The following is a 5,205-nucleotide window of genomic DNA, read 5'->3' as shown; positions in this document are numbered from 1 at the left end:
CCTGTTTGTTTGATGGCACTGCTGCGACAGAGGGATTCAGAATCAGTTAGGAAACATCTTGGTCGCCTCTGCTGCCTTTAGCAATTCACCAGGCTCACAGGGAGCAGTCTGTGGAACAGAGCAGACCCATTTTGAGGCACAGGCACATCTCAGCAGAGCTGGGTTTAGCAAGACCCTGCTCATGTCCTGCTTGCCTTTCCCAGGCTGACCAGAGGGGCTGGGACCAGCTGGAGAGCACTGCTGCTGGGAGCAGTTGCACTGGGGAGGAGGGGTTGCAAATGCTTCATTTTAATTCACTGAGCAAAACTAGTCTTGCGATAAAAAAGATTTTATGTCTAGAACAGATAGAGGTGGGGGAGGAGAAGCACAGGCAGTAAAGCAGAGGAGGAGAAGGATGGCAGCATCATCTTCCAGTCCCCACAGTGTGAACTTGCTTAACTTAAGCTTGCCTCCCAACACACAGATCATCTTAACATATCCCCACAATATCCACGCAGAGCATTCCCTCCCTCTGTATTCCGAGTGACTGTCCTTGGAAAGGCTCACTGAACATGTCAGGGGTCTCTGTAAGACTTGCCCTCATTGCCTTTGGTGCCTGTGCCAGAAGTCTCATCTCGGGCTCACTGTAGGAGCAGCATTCTCCCAAGGCTGAGCTGTGTTCAGAGTCACATCCCTCACCACTCCAATCAAACCCTCTCTGTCTGGGGACAGTTGCAGTTTATGCCTGTCCAGGTGCAGCCCATGATTTAAGGGCCAAGCTGTGGCCAGAAGCCATTAAGCCAAGGGGATGAGGAGAAGAGTGAGTGAGGCTGTTTAGGATGCAAGGCAAAAGCACCAGAAGGACTTTGTGTCTCAGAGGTGCAATATAAAATCTCAGTCATACACTCTGCACACAGGGGCAGAGAGAGAAATGACCACAAATTCAGAAAGTCACGTATGGCAAATGGCTTGTGCACCAGTAAGAGAAATTTATGGCTCTGACCCGATTTGCAGGGTGCTGAATGCCACGATTCCTGACGCCGTTTCTAAATTCATGGCCACTGCGTGCAAAGCTCAGACAAGTTTCTACATATTCATAGCGTTAAAAATAAATGATTTCTGATCTCTCTGGTGACAGTCTGTCTCCAAGAAGAGCAGGAACCCAGTGCTAGCCCTCTGCAACTGCTAATAGATAACTTTCTCTCCCTAGAAGGAGTATTTCCCACTCACTGTCAGCAGTGGGCATGGCAGCAGTTGAGATCATAGCCTGGAGCCATCACTAGGGTGGTCACAGTGGTGACGTGCTTGTCATCTCTGCTTTAGCTGAGTAACAGCAAGACACGGACACTGCAGTGCCTGGTGTTGGAGTTAAAGCCTTGCTCCAGCCCGGGGCCAGTCCAAGCAGTGGGATGGAGCAGCACATTAATCTCCCCACACACATCCAGGCTGTTCCACTTGCCTGGTGGAGACTCTGGGTGTTCCCTGCACCAGCACCAGGTTTACAGAGTGGCTCATGGGCCAGCCTGGGTTATCTCTCCTGGACTGTATGACATTGCTACTCACCGGCCCTGAGCACCACCCTCACTAAAAGGAATCTGCAGAAACATCACCCAGGTCTAACAGTCTCAGCTCTCGAGCAGGAAGGGAAAACCCCAAATAGTTACATCTTCCAGAGTTTAGGTTTTCTCCTGAAAACCTCCCCACTACATTTGGTGGGTACCATTGGATTTCGCAGCTCAATTGCCCACATTTGCCTCCCTCAGGACTTCTGCTCTGGCACAGTTTTCTTGATGCCACAGCGCAGCTCAACTGCAGAACTGTGACATATGTTATCATATAACATTAACCATAAATTGAGCTTTTAACTAACAAACACGGCATATTGAAGAGGCAGAGAGAATCCTTCCACTGTGCTAATTGCCCTTTAAAATAAAAGCAGTGCTACAATTCAGTCTGTTTGCCAACTAGTAAGCTCCTTGCTGTGTTTCTCAGCTACAAATATGAACTGTTTTGGTGTTTGGCATGAGCAGGCTCCCTCTCATGGGAGTTTCCTGACATTTCCAGTGTTATTACATTGGCGGCTGATGGGGAAAGACCTTTGCAAACAAGTGGTCTGGTTTTACCATCTGGTTCACCCAGATGGGGGAGGAAAAAGATCCTAGATCTCCTAGGACAAAGAGTTCTGACCCACAACAAGATGAGGAGACACTTTGCCACACTGGCTGAAGGGGCAGTGGGATGATGGTATCTCTGACTAAAGAGCCACACATTTCAGAGCTGTGGTTTTGCAGACATCCCAAGTGGATGCTCCCACTAAACATTAATTTCTCCGTCTTATTAGTGGGGTTTGTCCATCTTAGTGGGGTGACAGGGAGCTGGAAGTTCTGGTCACCTTGGAACAGCCAGTTTGGCAGGACCACAGCACACAGGGCTCCAGGGAGAACTGTAGGGCAGTGGGAACAGAGCTGGCAAGTGCTGTGCAACAGCAGTGGGGAGAGGATCGTTGTGAGTCTCTCAGAGGCTCAGAGAACACAAGCAGAAACCCTGGAGCTCTCTGACCTCCCAGTGCCCTCGTGCTGAGGGACCTGGGGAGCCCTGGAGTGGGTAAAAGTGCGTCCCACAAGCCAGAAGCGTTGCTTTGAGCCAGATCTCATATGCATCACAGCTGTCCTGGTCCTTGCATTCATTTACAGGGGCAGTGTGATGGAAAAGACACGGTCAGCTCCCCCCTCAGCACCTGTTACAGATTCTCAGTAAAACCTGGCTATGGGTTTTGAAGGTGCAAACTTTGCTGCTTCCAAAGCTCTGGTGGAATTGTCCCAGCAATGAGTTCTCATTCCTTGTGATGACCTATGAAAACCACTTTGTGAAGGTCTGTATCTGATACTTTCAGCACTGAAGAACTTCTAAATCCAATTTCAAAAGACATGGCCCCACATCTTTCCAGATCAGAAAGGTTGATTGTAAAACAGGTTTTCATCTCCCTGGGAGATATTTGACTCATGTGGAGCCACTCTCTGTCCCATCGTTGCCACAGGGAGGGTACTTAGGAGCTTCAAGGGCAGGCAGAGAGTTAAAATTGTTTCTGAATTCCTCTCTCACCCCTGTCACGTCCCCTCCTTATGCTCCCCAAAACCTGGGCTATGCCCATTGAAAGCACCAGGCAGTAAAACCCTTCCCTTCTGAGCAGTGCCAGGCTTGTCCTGTGCCCTGGTGGGACACATGAATCCAGCCCAATTAGCAGCAACCCTAACAAAGCTGGCTGGAAAACTACTATTAAAATGAAAGATGGTGGTGTGCAAAAAAGCAGAGCAAGCAAAGCCATAACACAACTTATTGCTGGCCCCAGAGGAGCCTCATAACTTACGAGGGACTCGGTGCCTCACCTGAGTTTCAGCCCGTGCTTCCCCAGGGAGGTAATGTATTACATCTGCATTTGCTGGGAGCTTTGGGGGTTTATCCAAAGGGATTAGGATCTCTGCCATGGTTAAGAATGGAGCTTTCTGCCATGGTGTGATAGCTCATTACAATGTGGTTTATTCCTTGTCTGCTGCTGCTCCCTTGACTGAAAGCTGCAGCGTTGCAAAGATTGATACCACAGACTGCACGTAGCACAACCCTGCTTTGGCCATGACTGGTGTCTCTTCACACACCAGCAGCCACATCTCCCACCCAGGGGTGGTGCCCTAAGGCCAACCTTGCCTGGGTGAGCCTCCTCTCTTCCTGCTGGGGACCTGATGGGATCAAAGGTCTCCAAATCACCAACACGTTTGACTCCAAGCATGTGAATAGACCCAATTGCCCCCAAGTTACTTCCATGAGGAGGAGCCTTGCGGGCAGATCAAGGCCAGAGAACAAGGCCAACTCCAGGGTGCAACACAGCAACAGAAGCATCCTCAGCCCCATGACTGCTCTCCTGTGTCTGTCAACCACATTATTACCATTATTAACTCAAAGCAATGTTCCAAACTCTGTCAGAAGAAGCATTAGAGCAGGAATCAGTAGAAGACAAGGCTGTCCTAGCTGGGGCAGGAGAGCAAGGATGAGATGGCTATGCAGGTCTTTACCATCCCTTCCTCTTCAGAAAGTCGATTAGCAAGGCACGGTAGCAGTATTTGTGCATTTACTGCATGTGCTGATTACAATAAATTTTGTCCTGCATGCTAAAGTCAGAAACATCTCGCATCTGCCAAACAGCAATCAGGACCAATTAATGAAGATGTAATTTCCCCAGATGCTGCTATTAACATAATTCACCGTGCTCCTAGCAACATGAATATAATTAACCCAGTTAACCACGACTCTCCTCACTGCCACACCAAGCTGTCCTTGCCCTCAGAGGAGCCTCCCTGCCCTGTCCCCAGGTGACGCATCCACAGGGCTGAGGGTCAGAGCTGCTCCCCATTCTCTCTCCTCAGGGGGTGGGTTTGGGAGCCACAGATGTGGCTCCCAGCCCAGCAGTGCCAGAGGTTTTTCTCAGAGGCAGGACAGCACAAGAACCCTGACACCCAGCACGGTTTCCGTGGCTCAGATGCTCCTCTCCAGTGTGATGGGTGACACTGCAGCAGACCCACCCCAGCCCTGGGAAAGGCACACACCCGTGGTGGTCACACCTGTGGCAAAATTAAGCCAGTTCCTGAAGGCAGGGTGCCCTCCAGCCCTTCTCCCCGGGTTGATACCAGTGTAATGACGTGGCTCGCACACAGCTCTGCTTTCACCACCATCCACAGCACAAGAACTCACTGTTGGGGAGCAGCAGATCCGGCTGGGAGTCGGGGTAATCCTCACCCAGGAAGGGCAGCCCTGCAGGGCTGGGACCAAGCTCCATCGACACCTCCACACACAGAGAGACATGAACAAGGTCCAGGGCCCACTACAGTCCGGCAGATGGGAGCAAACAGATTCCAGGCTGGAGAAATGGGATGAAATAATACAAGAGCCCTTAGGAAGAGAGGCTGAAGCTGGGACTGGTGGCCAGGCTGAGCTGCAGTAGGCTCCAGTGCCCATAGGCAGGTGTGTGTCCCAGGTGAGTCTGGGCAAGGCCATGAGGGCCCCCAGGTGTTCCTGCTCCAGTGATATCCCTGCTTGCCATGGGATGGGGACAGGTGATGCTCCTGCTGCTGATGGGGAAGGCCAATGGCAGTGGGATTTTCTCCCTGTCTGTCCTAACTCAGCTTTCCTGCTGCTTCTAAGAAGCAGCTCTGGGTGAGGAAGAGTAAGAAATGA

The sequence above is a fragment of the Aphelocoma coerulescens genome, chromosome 7 (assembly GCF_041296385.1).
Source record: "Aphelocoma coerulescens isolate FSJ_1873_10779 chromosome 7, UR_Acoe_1.0, whole genome shotgun sequence".
In the NCBI taxonomy this organism is placed as follows: Eukaryota; Metazoa; Chordata; class Aves; order Passeriformes; family Corvidae; genus Aphelocoma; species Aphelocoma coerulescens.
The sequence above is the reverse complement of the archived record's forward strand: the minus strand, read 5'-3'. Positions refer to the sequence as shown.